The sequence below is a fragment of the Arachis hypogaea genome, chromosome 4, assembly GCF_003086295.3.
Source record: "Arachis hypogaea cultivar Tifrunner chromosome 4, arahy.Tifrunner.gnm2.J5K5, whole genome shotgun sequence".
Lineage (NCBI taxonomy): Eukaryota > Viridiplantae > Streptophyta > Magnoliopsida > Fabales > Fabaceae > Arachis > Arachis hypogaea.
In genome coordinates this window covers 67,853,582-67,872,864 of record NC_092039.1, presented here as the reverse complement: position 1 = coordinate 67,872,864, position 19,283 = coordinate 67,853,582, and the positions used below count along the sequence as shown (strand labels likewise).

The 19,283-nt window shown below is 36.8% G+C and overlaps 1 non-coding gene across 1 annotated transcript; it reads right to left on the bottom strand.

Annotated features, from left to right (window-relative positions):
- Window positions 1-13,680: 13,680 nt before the first annotated feature.
- On the bottom strand, window positions 13,681-13,787 carry LOC112798487 (small nucleolar RNA R71). The gene has a single exon (XR_003200097.1). It is a non-coding gene; the product is annotated as a small nucleolar RNA R71 (small nucleolar RNA).
- Window positions 13,788-19,283: the final 5,496 nt, after the last annotated feature.

Genomic DNA, 19,283 nt, shown 5'->3' with positions numbered 1-19,283 from the left:
TGGAGCGTGAATACACGCTCCAACTACATAAACGTTTCCGCGTTGCTCTCCTCCTCCTCCTTCTTTTTCTACTTCTTCGCGTTTCTCCTCCTCCTTCTTTGCATTCCTCTTCCTTCTTTTTCGTGTTCCTTCTTTTTGGTTTTATTCCTGTCAAGAGAGTAAATCAGGAAGAATTTTGAGAAATGAAATAAGAAGGAGAAGATAAAGAAAAAAAGATGAAAAAGAAGAAGAAGACGGAGTAGAAGATGAGGAGGAGAAATTCAAGTGAAACGAATCTAAATGAACCTAAATTAAACTAAGAAATGAATCAAAATTTTTTAAGGAATAAAAAATTTGGCCAATACTTAGCAACAGCATCAAGTGAACCTCAGTAAATTCACAAATAAACCAAAATTAGTTCAAATTTGAACAAAAAACTAACTAAACAACCACACATGAACAAGTTCAGCAAATTCAAACGAAACGAAAACCAAATGAACCTAAATTAAACTAAGGAATGAACCGAAATTTCTTAAGGAATAAAAAATGTATTCAATACTTAATAGCAACATCAAGTGAACCTCAGTTAATTCACAAATGAACCAAAATTAGTTTAGATTTGAACAAAAACTAACTAAACAACCACACATGAACAAGTTCAATAAATTCAAGTGAGACGAAACCAAATCAACCTAAATTAAACTAAGAAATAAACTGAAATTTCTTAAAGAATAAAAAATTTGGTCAATACTTATCAGCAGTATCAAGTGAATCTCAATTAACACACAAATAAATCGAAATTAGTTCAGATTTGAACAAGCAGTCAAAAAGACTCAATCATCAATAAAAACACATAAAATTAATTTTGGATCCAAATGAAACTCAATTAAACTAAGAAATAAACCAAAATTACTTAAGAAATAAAATATTTGGTCAATATTTATCAGCAGCATCAAGTGAACCTCAATTAACATACAAATAAACTGAAATTAGTTCAGATTTGAACAAGCAGTGAAAAAGACTCGATGATCAACAAAAACATATTCAATTCATTTCTAGATCTAAATGTATCTCAATTAAATTAAGAAATAAACCAAAATTACTTAAGTAATAATACATTTGCTCAATACTTATAGCATCATCAAGTGAACCTTAATTAACACACAAATGAATTGAAATTAGTTCAGATTTGAACAAACAGTCAAAAAGACTCAATCATCAACAAAAGCGCATTCAATTCATTTCTGGATCCAAATGAACCTCAAATAAATTTATAAATGAACCGAAATTATTTAATAATGACACCAGAAAAAATCAGAACCAATAAATATATTAGCAAAATATTGATGTTGTTGGTGATGACGATAATGAAAGAGAAAGATAACAAAAAAGAAGAAGAAGAGGAAGACACTAAATGTGCGCGTGTGAATTTAAAATACTTGGTTGGATTTGATTAGGGTTAGGACTTGGATATAGAGATTTATTTTTAAAAATATTATTTTATATTTTTTATGTTGTAATATTTTGTAAATGTAGTTTTAAATTTCAAAGACAACTATTTTTATGAATTGTAAAAAGTTTTGTTATTTTTGTCCTATTTAAAAACAATTAACGAAAAATATTGTCTTTATTTATCTAAAATAACTTATATTAAATGTTACTTTGAGTAAAAATTATTTTAGGCAGAAAATATTATAGTGAATTCATATAGTAAAAGAAGTTTTGGGTTGTATCTAACAAATAAAATAGGCCCGGATAGAATTTTATATTTCGAGAGACCAAAGATCAATCAATCAATTTAAAATACCAGGCATTAAATACCCAAAAAAAAAATACCAAGCATTTCCGAGTCCAAACCGAAAAAAAAATACCATGCATTTTGATTATATTGGCATTAACAGTGCAAACATTACTACACTGATAGAAGTTTTGATTAGAAACGAATGGAGATTTACAAAAATAAATTTTAAAAAATTATTTAGTCATTTATAAAAATAAGAGACTATTTTAATTCATGTCTAAAAATTTGAAGATCATTTTAGACATTACCTAATAAAATAATGTCAGGTTTATATTTTTGATAATAGGAATAATTTTGTTCTAAATATTATTTATGATCACTACTGTAAAAAATTCATATTTTCTCTTGTAGAAAAAATAAAGTTAGATATGAAGTATAACTAAATAGAAAAAGATATATCAAAACTAATTAAAAGTATTATAAAGATAAATTAAGTATTTTCAACCAGAAAAATAGAAGGAAGATAATAAATAAAAAATATACGACGTGAATAAAAAAAAGAAATAAAATATAATAATAAAATAATTTGGGATAGTTCTTTTGTATCTCTACTCTAACTCTTAAGTATGATCTTTTATTTCTGTTTTATTCTACGTTACTTTTACCAACAAAATTTTCTTTTCACGTAACTTCTTTACATTAGTGCCATCAATTCTCATTGATGTGACTTGAAATGTTAAATTCTCTTTCAACCCAATCGATTCGGGCTCTAACACATGAGTCACATCATGTGTGTACTTACGAAGTTGTGATACATAGAATACGTCATGTAGGTTAGACAGATGTGGCGGCAAGACCACCTCATAAGCCACCATCCCGATTCGCCTCAACACCTCAAATGGTCCAATATATCTCAGGTTCAACTTCTTCGTTTTAATAGTTCTTCTGATCCCAGTTGTTGGAGTAACTTTTAAGAATATATGTTCACCCTCTTCAAATTCTAACGGTTTTCTCCTCTGGTCCGTATAACTCTTCTGTTGGCTTTGCGTAGTTAGAATTCTAACTCGAATTTGTTTGATCTTTTCAGTAGTTTTTGCTATTAACTTTGGACCCAAAACACTTGATTCACCCGCTTCATACCTACACAGTGGAGACTGGCACTTCCGTCCATACAAAGCTTCATACGGAGCCATCCCAATGCTTGCATGAAAGCTGTTGTTATAAGCAAACTCCACTAATGACAGGTAATGATCCCAACTTCTGTGTTGATCCAACACACACACCATTAGCATATCCTCCAATGTCTAAATAGTCCTCTCCGACTGACCATCAGTTTATGGATGATACGCCGTGCTGAGACATAGTCTCGTATCGAAAGATTTTTGAAAAGCTCCCTAAAACCTTGACGTGAAACGGGAGTTTCGATCCGACACTATATTCGTTGGCACTCCATGCAACCTCACTATCTCCTTGATGTACAATCTCGCCAATTCCTCCAACGAATAGTTCACTTGGATAGGCAGAAATTGAACAGACTTGGTCAATTGATCCACGATCACCCAAACCGCATCAACTCCTGACCTAGTCCTTGGCAATCCCATTACGAAATCCATACCAACATCTTTCCACTTCCACTAGGGAATCTCAAGAGGTTGTAGCATTTTCAACGGTTTCTGATACTCTATTTTCACCTTCTTACATGTCAGACACTTGGGACACAAGTGTTGCTACATCTTCTTTCATTCTAGGCCACCAGAACATCTTTTTTAAATCATGATACATTTTTGTAGTTCCAGGATGAATAGAGAATTCACTGTTGTGAGACTCAACTAATAACTCTTGTCTCAAACTCCCAACGTTTGGCACACAAATTCTCCCCTTATATCTCCATATACCTTCACCGTCCTTAGTGACATTTCCTTGCCTTTTTTTTCCAATTGGCTTTAACATTCTCTGAAGTTCTTTACTTATCCTACTGGGCTTTCTGAATCTATGTCTTAAAAGTACTTGAGACATGCAACTGATTCAAACAAATCTTTTCGTCTACTTCCCCAATACCTAACTCAAGTTCTGCAAACTCATTTACCAACTCCTCTTCTTTGATTCTCATCCAAGCAATTGTCAACGACTTCCTACTCAAAGCATCCACTACAATGTTAGCCTTCCCAAGATGATAACTCAGCTCAAATTATAATCTTTTAGTAACTCCATCCATCTCCTTTGGTGCATGTTGAGCTCTTTTTTTTATTAAAGATGTATTTAGGACTCTTGTTGTAACACCCTATCACACAAAGCATTAAGCTTAAGCTGTAAAACAAATGTGGTATGGTATTTTGACCTCTAAAATAAAATATATACATAATAATAGTTGAAGTAATTTAATAATCTAGGAGCCTTAAAGGAAGGTTTAAGCAAAATCGTGAAAAGAAAAGTGCATCTCTCGCGTGAACGGAAACTTATATAGGAAGAAAAGTAGAGACATATATATATATATATATATATATATATATATATATATATATATATATATATATATATATATATATATATATATATAATAAGAGCAGAATGTCAAGCTCTATGTCTGACCTGCAAAATCAAGGCCGGTCGGAGAATATATACGTACATACATGTATATAAGTATATCCCAAAATACCCATCATACATAAAGAAAGCACCTACTTCTCCAAAAAGCCTCTAAGAGAATTGAACATAAAGTACATGTGGAGGAGAGTATATATATATATATATATATATATATATATATATATATATATATATATATATATATATATATATATATATATATATAGCAAAGTAACAAAATATAGCCTCCCAACTTCGCTTGCACTAAGAACCTTCAGATACTCAGCGAGGTGCTCCTCAACCTACATCTGAAAACAATAATATATGTATGGAATGAAAACTGAGGGTTCTCAACATATTAAGGTGCCAACGTACATAATATATAAGATCTCTCGGGAAAGCCAGAGTCAATCCTAGAACTCCAACACTCAGAATAAACTTAAAAAGATATACTAAACCAGCAATAGGGTAAATTACCTAAGGTTCTCAAGTTCTAAATCTAATTGTAACTCAGTCCTTCACTTTCCATTTTCCTTCAATCCTCTGAAACACCGGTGGAATAACCCTTAGCATCACTTCCACCAGCCTGAGAGATCTCTCAACTGCAAGGACAAACAAGTCAAGAAAATAAAATACAGATAGAGTTCATATATAGCAAGTAAAGCAAGTAGTAAATAAGTGTAGATAAACAATTAGGCAACCCAAAACAATGCACACCCAAGCAAAACATACAAGTGTATATGATGCATGCCTGTCTTATGGCTGATGATATCATCTGTCGGTTGTATAGCCAACTAGACATGTCCTGGTAGCTATCCTTGGATAGAAATACCCATCGCAGAGCAAGTAGGTCTGAGCCACAACCCCCTTGCTACTACCCGCTTAACCCAGAGCAAGTAGAATAAACCACTACTGCTACTACTACCTAGATGGGTGTTTAAAAACTCAACCTGGAGCAAGTGGAATAATCCAGTACTGCTGCTACTACTCAGGCATCACAATTATTAACTTGGAGCAAGCGGAACGAATCACAATTCTTGTTACTGCCCAGGTATCTCGATTATTGACCCCGAACAAGTGGGATGAACTACAATCCTTGCTACTGCCCATGTATCTCATCCAAAAATTCTTTCTCAACATCATTTCAATTCATCATTCATAGTATCATCATCATTTCCACACTTCTTCAACCAAAAATCATTACTTCAAAACCTTTCTTCACTGTCAAGTTAACTTTTTCTCTAAGCTTACCCCTCTCCTTATGATTAAAAACTAAATTTGGGACTTTGGAAGGTAAACTAGAGTGGTTTGGAAGTTAGAAAATAAGTTGAAATCACAAAAATTCACTATTCCCAAAAAATAGGGGTTCTATGTATGCATGCCATGTTTCGTGTACGTGGGGGTGTCATTTACCCTTCTCGTGTACGCGACCCTTGTCTGGGTATTCGATCCCCTTGGGCAGTGAAGATGTCCCACGTCGCATGGTACTTGTCCGCGTACGCGGACCTGTAAATCCACTCATCTCGCGTACGCATGAACACGCCCGCATATGCAGGACGTCTAAACAGAGCCCAGAGTCCGCGTCGCCTATGTGTTCGCGTATGCATGTCCTCCATAAATGTAAAAAAGCTGTTAAGTCCTACATAATCCACTTTTGCACACCAAACTTCTGATGTACATAACTCTTTCGTTAAAAATAGTTTTTAGTCCATTCTTCGAACGTCGTAAATTTTACGAACCTGATTTTCGTTTAAAATAAGTTTGACAGAAGTTGATGGTTCTGAAGCCAAGTTATGGCCCATTGAAGTTTGGATCAAAAATTAAGTTTTACAAAGAATTGCAAACCTCTATTTTTATGAAACGTTCCTTTCAAAATCAAAGTTTTACACCTCAAAATAACACTAAATACACACAACACAGTCTGTATCCTTCCCATATCTTTTACAACCTGCCAAACCTCAATTTAGGCAATTCAAACATAATTCATCAATTCATTAACATTCACAACTCACATTCATTATTCTCATCAATCATCATCAACACATTTCAAGATAACTCAATATTTTCATTAAGATTACTAACCCTTAACCTATATATATGCTTTAACCTATCTTATGGTCATCTAGCCTACATTTTCATGTGACATTATATATTATCTACGAGAAACCAGAACCATATGTTGGACGATTCTTCCTTAATACTGAAGCACCTCAAATTTCTCCATTCAATCAATGTCCAAGGCACCAAATGCTCACCAAACAGAAACTCAGCCTCCAAGACCAAATTTTCAAGCTTTCAACGCCACCAGTTTGATCCCAACACATATAATTTAATCAAATACCAAACAATAGTACTCAAAATCAACTTAGGGTTCATAGTTATTAATGATTAACAAGAGTTAGAGGTTTCTCACCTTACCAACGAAAATTTATGACAAGATCTGGCATGTCCATAAAGCTAGTTCGATTCTAAACACCAAATTCAACAAAATCTTAACACAATGACTTACGATTTTTGAAAATGAAGGGGTGAGCAGCTCGAAAAGAAACTAAGGCTTACCTTCCAAATTGTTTGGGTTTTGTAGAGCTCGACACAGAGATTGCGTGGCCGCAAACGATACGGCGATCGGAGCTCCGGATTGAGAGATATGTGATATTGAATTTAGATCCAAGGGTTCAAAATGTTCTCCTTTTCTCCCCAAGTGTTTCAGTGTGTTTTCCTTTGATTTGGGGAAGAAAAAGAGATGAACTTCTTATTTATATGCTAGGCCATGGGCCCGATTTGGGCTCGGTTTGACCCATTGGCCCAGTTTTGGGCCAAATACTTTAAAATTAGTGTTAAAAATTCATATTTTAATTATTTTTACTTCTTTAAACTATAAAAAATTTATTTTTTAATTCCTTTAAATAACAATTAATTTATTAGCTAATTATTTATTAATTTCGTGGGTTTTACACTTGTGATCAGAAACGACTCTCAGCTTTACTCCATACAAATAGTGCCTATAAATCTTCAATGCAAACACAACCGTCGCTAATTCTAAATCATGAGTTGGGTAATTCACTTAATGTGGTCTTAGCTGACACGAAGCATAAGCCACCACATTTCTATGTTGCATCAAGACACTACCCAAGCCTTTTAGCGAGGCATCACAATATACTTCAAATGGTTCATGTGGTTCGGATAAAATCAAGACTGGACCTGAAGTCAACTTCTCCTTCAAAGTTCAAAAACTTTCCTCACATTCTGATGTCCATCAACGCGATTTGAGAAAACCCATGAATAAACCTTCAGTAGTATCCAGCTAATCCTAAGAAGCTTCTAATCTCTGTCACTGACGTCTGTCTTCCCCACTCCATCACCGTCTTAACATTTGAAGGATCCATTGCTATTCCTTCTTTACTCACAACATGTCCTAAGAATTTTACCTCCTCCTTCCAAAACTCACACTTCGATAACTTCGCATAAAGTTTCCTGTCCTTCAGGATTTGCAACACTATCCTCAGATGCTCCTCGTGCTCTTTCATTGTCTTTGAATAAATGATGATGTTATTTATGAACACCACTACAAACTTATCCAAAAGGGACAAAATACTCTATTTATGTAATCTATGAACACAGCAGGTGCCTTCATCAACCCAAATAACATCACCGTATATTCATAATGACTATAGCGTATTCTAAATGCAGTTTTCAGAATATCCTTTTCCTTTACCCTTATCTGGATAGCCTGACCTCAAATTGATCTTCAAAACACTTTAGCTCTTTACAGCTGATCCATTAAATCGTCGATTCTCAGCAATGGGTACTTGTTCTTCACCATCACCTTATTCAACTGTCGGTAATCCACACACAGTCGCATTCCTCCATCTTTCTTTTTCCCAATAAAACTGGCGCTTCCCCCGAAGACCCACTCAATAGAATGAACCTCTTATTCTGAAGCTCTTCCAACTGAGGCTTAAGTTCAGCTAGCTTTATCGGAAGCATTTTGTATGGTGCAATTGAAATTGGACCCGCTCTCAGCACTAAATCTATCACAAATTGACGAAGAGGATTATGCCGGTTCAGAAATTTAGACAAAATAATTCCGTTGTGAGTATAGTTCAAACCGACAATCGATCCTCTCAATCAAAGTTTGAATTTCAGGATTGTCACAATTCAAAACAAATATAAAGCGGGAGTTTTAAATCCTAGGTCATCTCCCTCGGACTATACAATTTGATGTGCACACCTTTGGTTGTGAAATACGGGGGTTTTCAAGCATGAGATGTGATGAGCGGATAATTTATACGCTTTTTGGCATTATTTTTAGGTAGTTTTTAGTAGGATCTAGCTACTTTTAGGGATGTTTTTATTAGTTTTTATGTAAAATTCACATTTTTGGACTTTACTATGAGTTTATGTGTTTTTCTATGATTTCAGATATTTTCTGGCTGAAATTAAGGGACCGGAGCAAAAATCTGATAGGGGGCTGAAAAAGGACTGCTGATGTTGTTGGATTATGACCTCCTTGCACTCGAAATGGATTTTCTTGAGCTACAGAACTCTAAATGGCACGCTCTCAATTGCGTTGGAAAGTAGACATCCAGAGCTTTCCAACAATATATAATAGTCCATACTTTATTCGAGTGTAGACGACACAAACAGGCGTTCAATGCCAGTTCCATGCTGCATTCTGGAGTAAAACGCCAGAAACACGTCACAAACCAGAGTTAAACGCCAAAAACACGTTACAACTTGGCGTTTAACCCCAAGAGAAGCCTCTGCACGTGTAAAGCTCAAGCTCATCCCAAGCACACACCAAAGTGGGCCCCGGAAGTAGATTTCTGCACTTAGACTTATTTCTGTAAACCCTAGTAGCTAGTTTAGTATAAATAGAACTTTTTACTATTGTACTAGGGGTCTTTATAACTTATGTATTTTCAACGGTGTAGTTTCTACACACCATAGATTAAGGTGTGAAGCTCTGTTGTACCTCAAGTATTAATGCAATTACTATTGTTCTTCTATTCAGTTCAAGCTTATTCTTGTTCTAAGATATCACTCGTACTTCAACCTGATGGATATGATGATCTGTGACACTCATCATCATCTGTCTTTATGAACGCGTTCCTGAAAACCACTTCCGTTCTACAAGCGAGAGCTAGAGTGTGTATCTCTTGGATTCCTTAATCAGAATCTTCGTGGTATAAGCTAGAATTATTGGCGGCCATTCCTAAGATCCGGAAAGTCTAAACCTTGTCTGTGGTATTCCGAGTAGGATCTAAGATGGGATGACTATGACGAGCTTCAAACTCGCGAGTGTTGGGCGTAGTGACAGACGCAAAAGAATCACTGGATTCTATTCCAACATGATCGAGAACCGACAGATGATTAGCCGTGTGGTGACAACGCATTTGGACCATTTTCACTGAGAGGACGGGAGGTAGCCATTGACGCTGGCAAAACCTGAACATACAGCTTGCCATGGAAAGGAGTAAGAATGATTGGATGAAAGCAGTAGGAAAGCAGAGATTCAGAAGGAACACAATATCTTCATGCGCTTACCTGAAATTCCCACCAATGAATTACATAAGTATCTTTATCTTTATTTTATGCTTTATTTATCTTTATATTCGAAAATCATTATAACCATTATAATCTGCCTGACTGAGATTTACAAGATGACCATAGCTTGCTTAATACTAAAAATCTCCGTGGGATCGACCCTTACTCACGTAAGGTTTATTACTTGGACGACCCAGTGCACTTGCTGGTTAGTTGTGCAAAGTTGTGAAGAATGTGTGTGAACCATAGTATTGTGCACCAAGTTTTTGGAGCCATTACTAGGAATTGTTCAAGTTGTGAAAAGTATGAGTCACAATTTTGCCTATCAAGTTTTTGGCGCCGTTGCCGGGGATTGTTTGAGTTTGGACAACTGACGGTTCATCTTGTTGCTCAGATTAGGTAATTTTCTTTTCAAAAAGTTTTAAAAAATCTTTCAAAATTTTTTATTTGTTTTCGTTCTTTTCAAAATAATTTTCGAAAAAAATCCAAAAAAATTTGTTAAAATCATAAAAACCAAAAATATTTTTGTGTTTCTTGTTTGAGTCTAGTGTCAATTTTTAAGTTTGGTGTCAATCACATGTTTTTAAAATTTATGCATTTTTTTCGAAAAATTCATGCATGGTGTTCTTCATGATCTTCAAGTTGTTCTTGATAAGTCTTCTTGTTTGATCTTCATATTTTCTTGTTTTGTATCTTTTGTTGTTTTTCATATGCATTTTTGCATTCATAGTGTCTAAACATGAAAAATTTCTAAATTTGGTGTCTTGCATGTTTTTCTTTTCTTGAAAATTTTTCAAAAATAAATCTTGATGTTCATCTTGATCTTCAAAGTGTTCTTGGTGTTCATCTTGACATTCATAGTGTTCTTGCACGTTTTCTTTGTTTTGATCTTAATTTTTCGTGTTGTGAGTCATTTTTGTGTTTTTCTCTCTCATCATTAAAAATTCAAAAAAATAAAAAATATCTTTCCCTTATTTCTCTCATAAATTTCGAAATCTTTGGGTTGACTTAGTAAAAAATTTTTTAAAATAAGTTGTTTCTTGTTAGTCAAGTCAAGATTTCAATTTTAAAAATTTTAAAAATCAAATCTTTTTCACTTTTCTTCTTATTTTTTCGAAAATTTTAAAAATTGATTTTCAAAATCTTTTTCATAATTTTCGAAAACTTTACTAATACTTAATGTGATTGATTCAAAAATTTGAAGTTTGTTACTTTCTTGTTAAGAAAGGTTCAATCTTTAAATTCTAAAATCATATCTTCTAGTCTCTTGTTAGTCAAGTAATCAATTTTAATTTTAAAAATCAAATCTTTTTTAAAATAAATCTCTATCATATCTAAGGTTCTAAAAACTGGACCGGACCGGCCAGTTCGATCGGTTTAACTGCGAACCGGAAATGCATGCGGTCCGGTCCTCCTGTATTAACCGGCAGGAAGAAAACCGCGAAAAAATCGGTGAACCGGTTAAAAACCGGCAGGTTGGACCGAACCGGTGACAGGCCGGTTCTTCTAAAAAACTTAAATGGCTCCGTTTTTAATGGTTTTTCAAAAATAAAAAATTAAAACCCGACCCGCCCGACTCGCCCGACCCGTTACCACTCGGAACCCCCTTCTTCCTCATTCCCAAATCGTAGTCTCACACTCTCACCGTCTCTTACTCTCACACCCTACCCTATCCCTCTGAAGCATTCGAAAACCCCAGCCCAGTCGCTACCGCCGTCGCCGGGGTTTGCAGGTCGTGACCGTCACCACCGTCGCGTGGTCTCTTCCCCAGTTCGCCCGTTCATTCATCTCAGCCTAGCCCCTTCTGAAGCATTCCCAGGCTCCCAGCGTCCCCGTGGTCCTCAGGCTGCCATTGCCATCGCCTGCTCCTTAGCACCGCTTCTTCGTCTTCGCTGGCCTCTCCCTTTGTCGTCGCTGGTCTTAGCTTTGTCAGCACCAGGTGAGTGAATCCTCTGTTTCATCTTCTCTGTTTCAACTTTCAAGCTTTCATCCTCAGCGGCGGACCTCTGTGCCGCTGCACCCTTCTCCGCCTCGCCTTCACCTTCCTTCCCCCATTCTTCTTCTGCAACGCAAGTTCTACCCCCATGCTCCCTACCCTGTTCCCCTTTTACTGCCTTATTTTACTTGCTTTCAATTCTATCCTGGTTTTTTGTTCGAGTCACTAGGAGGCTTTAGGTTAGCTGACTTCTATTTTCTGGTTTGAATGTTGTTGTTGACTGGCTGAGTATTTTGGATTTTTCTGGATTGAATGCTGCAATGTCTGAACTGTGAATGCTGCTGTGATTGAACTGTGACTGCTGTTTCTATATTCTGCACATAACCTGCCTGATGAAATGCTTGGATGGAATTTTTGATTTGATTATGCACCTTAATGTAATTTTTGCTGCAACACCAAATTGAGCTTGGAATATGCCACTGTGGTTGTTTTGTTTGGCGTTACCTTATTCTTGCATATTTTCCTTTGGCATGATAATCTCCTGAGTTATGTACCTGTTAAACTCTAAAGTAGTTTTAAACTTACAAACTTTGAAATCTGTTTACTGTATTTTTCAACAGTACATACAATGTTTGGGGAATTGACTATAATTTTTCAGCAGTAGCCACTCAATTTTTAAGATTTATATTAGACTATAATTATATTTTAGGATTTGTATTTATAATTTATTTATTATTTCTATTCTAAAACGGTTTTTCCGGTTGAACTATCGGTTGGACCGGTTAGACCAGTAAACCAGTAAACCAGTGACTAGAACGGTTTGATGACTGGTCCGGTTTTCTGAACCTTGATCATATCTTTTCAATCAAATCTTTTTTTTTTCAAAATCAATTTCAAAAATCATTTCTGACTCCTTATCTTTTCAAGATTGATTTTCAAATCTTTTTCAACTAACTAATTGACCTTTTGTTTGTTTTACTATTTCTTATCTTTTTCAAAATCACCTAACTACTTTTCTCTCTCTAATTTTCGAAAATTACCTCCCTCTTTTTTAAAATTCTTTTAATTAACTAATTGTTTCAAATTTTAATTTTAATTTTATTTCTTCTCTTAATTTTTGAAAATCACTACCTTTTTTTTCAAAAATAATTTTCGAAATTCTCTCCCTCTCATCTCTTTCTATTTATTTTATTTATTTACTAACACTTCTCTTCATCTTAAAATTCGAACCCTCTCTTCTCTTCTGTGTTCGAATGTTTCTCTTCTTCATTCTTATTCTTCTTTTCTTCTACTCACATAAAGGAATTTCTATACTGTGACATAGAGGATTTCTCTTCTTTTCTGTTCTCTTCTTTTTCATATGAGCAAGAGCAAGGACAAGGACATTCTTGTTAAAGCAGATTCTGAACCTGAAAGGACTCTGAAGAAGAAGCTAAGAGAAGCTAAAGCACAATAATCCAGAAAAAACCTTACAGAGAATCTCAAAAAAGAAGGAGACATGGCCGAACCCAACAATAATGCAAGGAGGATGCTTGGTGATTATACTACACCTACTTCCAATTTTTATGGAAGAAGCATCTCAATTCCTGCCATTGGAGCAAACAATTTTGAGCTGAAGCCTCAACTAGTTGCTCTAATGCAACAGAACTGCAAGTTTCATGGACTTCCATCAGAAGATCCCTATCAGTTTTTAACTGAGTTCTTGCAGATCTGTGATACTGTTAAGACTAATGGAGTAGATCCTGAAGTCTACAGGCTCATGCTTTTCCCTTTTGCTGTAAGAGACAGAGCTAGAACATGGTTGGACTCACAACCTAAAGATAGCCTGGACTCTTGGGATAAGCTGGTCACGGCCTTCTTGGCCAAGTTCTTTCCTCTTCAAAAGCTGAGCAACTTTAGAGTGGATGTTCAGACCTTCAGGCAAAAAGATGGTGAATCCCTCTATGAAGCTTGGGAAAGATACAAGCAGTTAACCAAAAAGTGTCCTTCTGACATGCTTTCAGAGTGGACTATTTTGGATATAGTCTATGATGGTCTATCTGAGTTCTCTAAGATGTCACTGGACCACTCTGCAGGTGGATCCATTTAGCTAAAGAAAATGCCTACAGAAGCTCAAGAACTTATTGACATGGTTGCAAATAACCAATTCATGTACACCTCTGAGAGGAATCCTGTGAGTAATGGGACGCCTCAGAGGAAGGGAGTTCTTGAAATTGATGCTCTGAATGCCATATTGGCTCAGAATAAAATGTTGACTCAACAAGTCAATATGATTTCTCAGAGTCTGAATGGATTGCAAAACGCATCCAACAGTACTAAAGAAACATCTTCTAAAGAAGAAGCTTATGATCTTGAGAACCCTACAATGGTAGACGTGAATTACATGGGTGAAACCTATGGAATAACCTATAATCTCTCATGGAGAAATCATCCAAATTTCTCATAGAAGGATCAACAAAAGCCCCAACAAGGCTTTAATAATGGTGGAAGAAACAGGTTTATCAATAGCAAGCCTTTTCCATCATCTTCTCAGCAACAGACAGATAATTCTGAGCAGAGCCCCTCTAGCTTAGCAAACATAGTCTCTGATCTATCTAAGGCCACTTTAAGTTTCATGAATGAAACAAGGTCCTCCATTAGAAACTTGGAGGCACAAGTGGGTCAGCTGAGTAAGAAAATCACTGAAACTCCTCCTAGTGCTCTCCCAAGCAATACAGAAGAGAATCTAAAAAGAGAGTTGGTGCGCGAAATTGTGATCATCAATGGCGCCATCAACATGGTACGCTCAATTGCAATCTCAACTATTTATCACAACTTCACACAACTAACCAGCAAGTGCACTGGGTCGTCCAAGTAATAAACCTTACGCGAGTAAGGGTCGATCCCACGGAGATTGTTGGTATCAAGCAAGCTATGGTCACCTTGTAAATCTTAGTCAGGCATATTCAAATGGTTATGGATGATATATGAATAAAGCATAAAATAAAGATAGAGATACTTATGTAATTCATTGGTGAGAACTTCAGATAAGCGAATGGAGATGCTTTGTCCCTTCCGTCTCTCTGCTTTCCTACTGTCTTCATCCAATCCTTCTTACTCCTTTCCATGGAAAGCTGTATGTTGGGCATCACCGTTATCAGTGGCTACAATCCCGTCCTCTCAGTGAAAATGTTCAACGCACCCTGTCACGGCACGGCTAATCATCTGTCGGTTCTCAATCAGGTTAGAGTAGAATCCATTGATTCTTTTGCGTCTGTCACTAATGCCCAGCCTTTAGGAGTTTGAAGCTCGTCACAGTCATTCAATCATTGAATCCTACTCAGAATACCACAGACAAGGTTTAGACCTTCTGGATTCTCTTGAATGCCGCCATCAATTCTAGCTTATACCACGAAGATTCTGATTAAGGGATCCAAGAGATAAACATTCAAGCCTTATTTGCTTGTAGAACAGAAGTGGTTGTCAGGCACTCGTTCATAAGTGAGAATGATGATGAGTGTCACATAATCATCACATTCATCATGTTCTTGGGTGCAAATGAATATCTTAGAACAAGAATAAACTGAATTGAATAGAAGAACAATAGTAATTGCATTAATACTCGAGGTACAGTAGAGCTCCACACCTTAATCTATGGTGTGTAGAAACTCCACCGTTGAAAATACATAAGTGATAAAAGTGATCATTGGCTTCGGCCCCAGAGAGGGAACCAGAGGAACCAAGATCTGATCTAAGAACTAGAAATCCAAAGATGAAAATACAATAGCAAAAGGTTCTATTTGTATAGAACTAGTAGCCTAGGGTTTACAGAAATGAGTAAATTACATAAAAATCCACTTCCGGGCCCACTTGGTGTGTGCTTAGGCTGAGCATTGAAGCTTTCATGTGTAGAGACTTTTCTTGGAGTTAAACGCCAGCTTTTGTGCCAGTTTGGGCGTTTAACTCCAATTCTTGTGCCAGTTTCGGCGTTTAACGCTGGGCAGTTTTGAGCTGATTTGGAACGCCAGTTTGGGCCATCAAATCTCGGGAAAAGTATGGACTATTATACATTGCTAGAAAGTCCAGGATGTCTACTTTCCAACGCTGTTGAGAGCGCACCAATTGGGCTTCTGTAGCTCCAGAAAATTCACTTAGAGTGCAGGGAGGTCAGAATCCAATAGCATCTACAGTCCTTTTCAGCCTCTGAATCATATTTTTGCTCAGGTCCCTCAATTTCAGCCAGAAAATACCTGAAATCACAGAAAAACACACAAACTCATAGTAAAGTCCAGAAAAGTGAATTTTAACTAAAAATTAATAAAAATATAATAAAAACTAACTAAAACATACTAAAAACATACTAAAAACAATGCCAAAAAGCGTATAAATTATCCGCTCATCACAACACCAAACTTAAATTGTTGCTTGTCCCCAAGCAACTGAAAATCAAATAAGATAAAAAGGAAGAGAATATGCAGTGAATTCCAAAAACATCTATGAAGATCAGTATTAATTAGATGAGCGGGGCTTTTAGCTTTTTGCCTCTGAAGAGTTTTGGCATCTCACTCTATCCTTTGAAATTCAGAATGATTGGCTTCTATAGGAACTCAAAATCCAGATAGTGTTATTGATTCTCCTAGTTAAGTATGATGATTCTTGAACACAGCTACTTTATGATTCTTGGCCGTGGCCCAAAGCACTCTGTCTTCCAGTATTAACACCGGATACATACATGCCACAGACACATAACTGGGTGAACCTTTTCAGATTGTGACTCAGCTTTGCTAGAGTCCCCAATTAGAGGTGTCCAAGGTTCTTAAGCACACTCTTTTTGCCTTGGATCACAACTTTATTCTTTTTCTCTCTTCTCTCTTTTTTTTGTATTCACTGCTTTTTCTTGCTTCAAGAATCGTTTTTATGATTTTTCAGATCCTCAGTAACATGTCTCCTTTTTTATCATTCTTTCAAGATCCAACATTCATGAACAACAAATTCAAAAGACATATGCACTGTTCAAGCATACATTCAGAAAATAAAAGTATTGCCACCACATCAAAATAATTAATCTGTTATAAAATTCAAAATTCATGCAATTCTTCTCTTTTTCAATTAAGAACATTTTTCATTCAAGAAAGGTGATGGATTCATAGGACATTCATAACTTTAAGGCATAGACACTAAGACACTAATGATCATCAGACATAGACATAGATAACATAAGCATGGAAATTTGAAAACAGGAAATAAAGAACAAGGAGATTAAAGAATGGGTCCACCTCAGTGATGGCAGCTTGTTCTTCCTCTTGAAGACCTTATGGAGTGCTTGAGCTCCTCAATGTCTCTTCCTTGCCTTTGTTGCCCCTCTCTCATGATTCTTTGATCTTCTCTAATTTCATGGAGGATGGAATGTTCTTGGTGCTCCACCCTTAGTTGTCCCATGTTGGAACTCAATTCTCCTAGGGAGGTGTTGATTTGCTCCCAATAGTTTTGTGGAGGAAAGTGCATCCCTTGAGATGAATCTCTCCATCTCTCATGACTCGGAGGTGGAAGCTTTTGCCTTTCCTTTCCTCTTTCTAGAGGTTTCTCCAACCTTGGATGCCATAAATGGTTATGAAAAAACAAAAAGCAATGCTTTTACCACACCAAACTTAAAAGGTTTGCTCGTCCTCGAGCAAAAGAAGAAAGAAGAGAGTAGAAGAAGAAGAAATAGAGGAGATGGAGATGGCTTTGTGGTTCAGCCAAAGGGGGAGAAGTAGTGTTTAGGTTGTGTGAAAATGAAGGAGTGAAGATGGGTTTACATAGGGGTGGAGAGAGTGGTATGGTTCGGTCATGTAAGGGTGGGTTTGGGAGGGAAAGTGGTTTGAATTTGAATGGTGAGGTAGGTGGGGTTCTATGAAGGATGGATGTGAGTGGTGAAGAGAAAGATGGGATTTGATAGGTGAGGGGTTTTTGGGAAAGAGTGGTTGAGGTGATTGGTGAATGGATGAAGAAGAAGAGAGAAGGTGGTGGGGTAGGTGGGGATCCTGTGGGGTCCACAGATCCTGAGGTGTCAAGGAAAAGTCATCCCTGCACCAAGTGGCGAGCAAAAATGCTCTTCATGCCAATTATGGCGTTAAACACCGGGCTGGTGCCCATTTCTGGTGTTTAACGCCAGTTTCTTGCCCTTTCCTGGCATTTAACGACAGTCTGGTGCCCCTTTCTAGCGTTAAACACCCAGAATGGTGCCAGACTGGGCGTTAAACGCCCATTTGCTGCCCTTACTGGCGTTTAAACGTCAGCAAGGTCTTCCTCCAGGGTGTGCTATTTTTCTTTCTGTTTTTCATTCTGTTTTTGCTTTTTCAATTGATTTTGTGACTTCCCATGATCATCAACCTACAGAAAACATAAAATAACAAAGAAAAATTAGATAAATATAACATTGGGTTGCCTCCCAACAAGCACTTCTTTAATGTTAGTAGCTTGACAGTGGGCTCTCATGGAGCCTCACAGATACTCAGAGCAATGTTGGAACCTCCCAACACCAAACTTAGAGTTTGAATGTGGGGGTTCAATACCAAACTTAGAATTTGGTTGTGGCCTCCCAACACCAAACTTAGAGTTTGACTGTGGGGGCTCTGTTTGACTCTATTTTGAGAGAAGCTCTTCATGCTTCCTCTCCATGGTGACAGAGGGATATCCTTGAGCCTTAAACACAAAGGATTCTTCATTCACTTGAATGATCAATTCTCCTCTATCCACATCAATCACAGCCTTTGCTGTGGCTAGGAAAGGTCTGCCAAGGATGATGGATTCATCTATGCACTTCCCAGTTTCTAGGAGTATGAAATCAGCAGGGATGTAATGGTCTTCAATCTTTACTAGAACATCCTCTACAAGCCCATAAGCTTATTTTCTTGAATTGTCTGCCATCTCTAGTGAGATTCTTGCAGCTTGTACCTCAAAGATCCCTAGTTTCTCCATTACAGAGAGAGGCATGAGATTTATGCTTGACCCTAGGTCACACAGAGCCTTCTTAAAGGTCATGGTGCCTATGGTACAAGGTATTGAGAACTTCCCAGGGTCCTATCTCTTTTGAGGTAGTTTCTGCCTAGACAAGTTATCCAATTCTTTGGTCATCAAAGGGGGTTCATCCTCCCAAGTCTCATTACCAAATAACTTGTCATTTAGCTTCATGATTGCTCCAAGGTATTTAGCAACTTGCTATTCAGTGACATCTTCATCCTCTTCAGAGGAAGAATATTCATCAGAGCTCATGAATGGCAGAAGTAAATCCAATGGAATCTCTATGGTCTCATTATGAGCCTCAGATTCCCATGGTTCCTCATTAGGGAACTCATTGGAGGCCAGTAGACGTCCATTGAGATCTTCCTCAGTGGCAATCACTGCCTCTTCCTCCTCTCCAAGTTCGGCCATGTGGGGAATCCAAGAGATACACGCTCGGTTTAAGTTAAAATGGAAGTGGTTGTCAAGCACGCGTTCGTAAGGAATATCTTAGAATAAGAATAAGCTTGAATT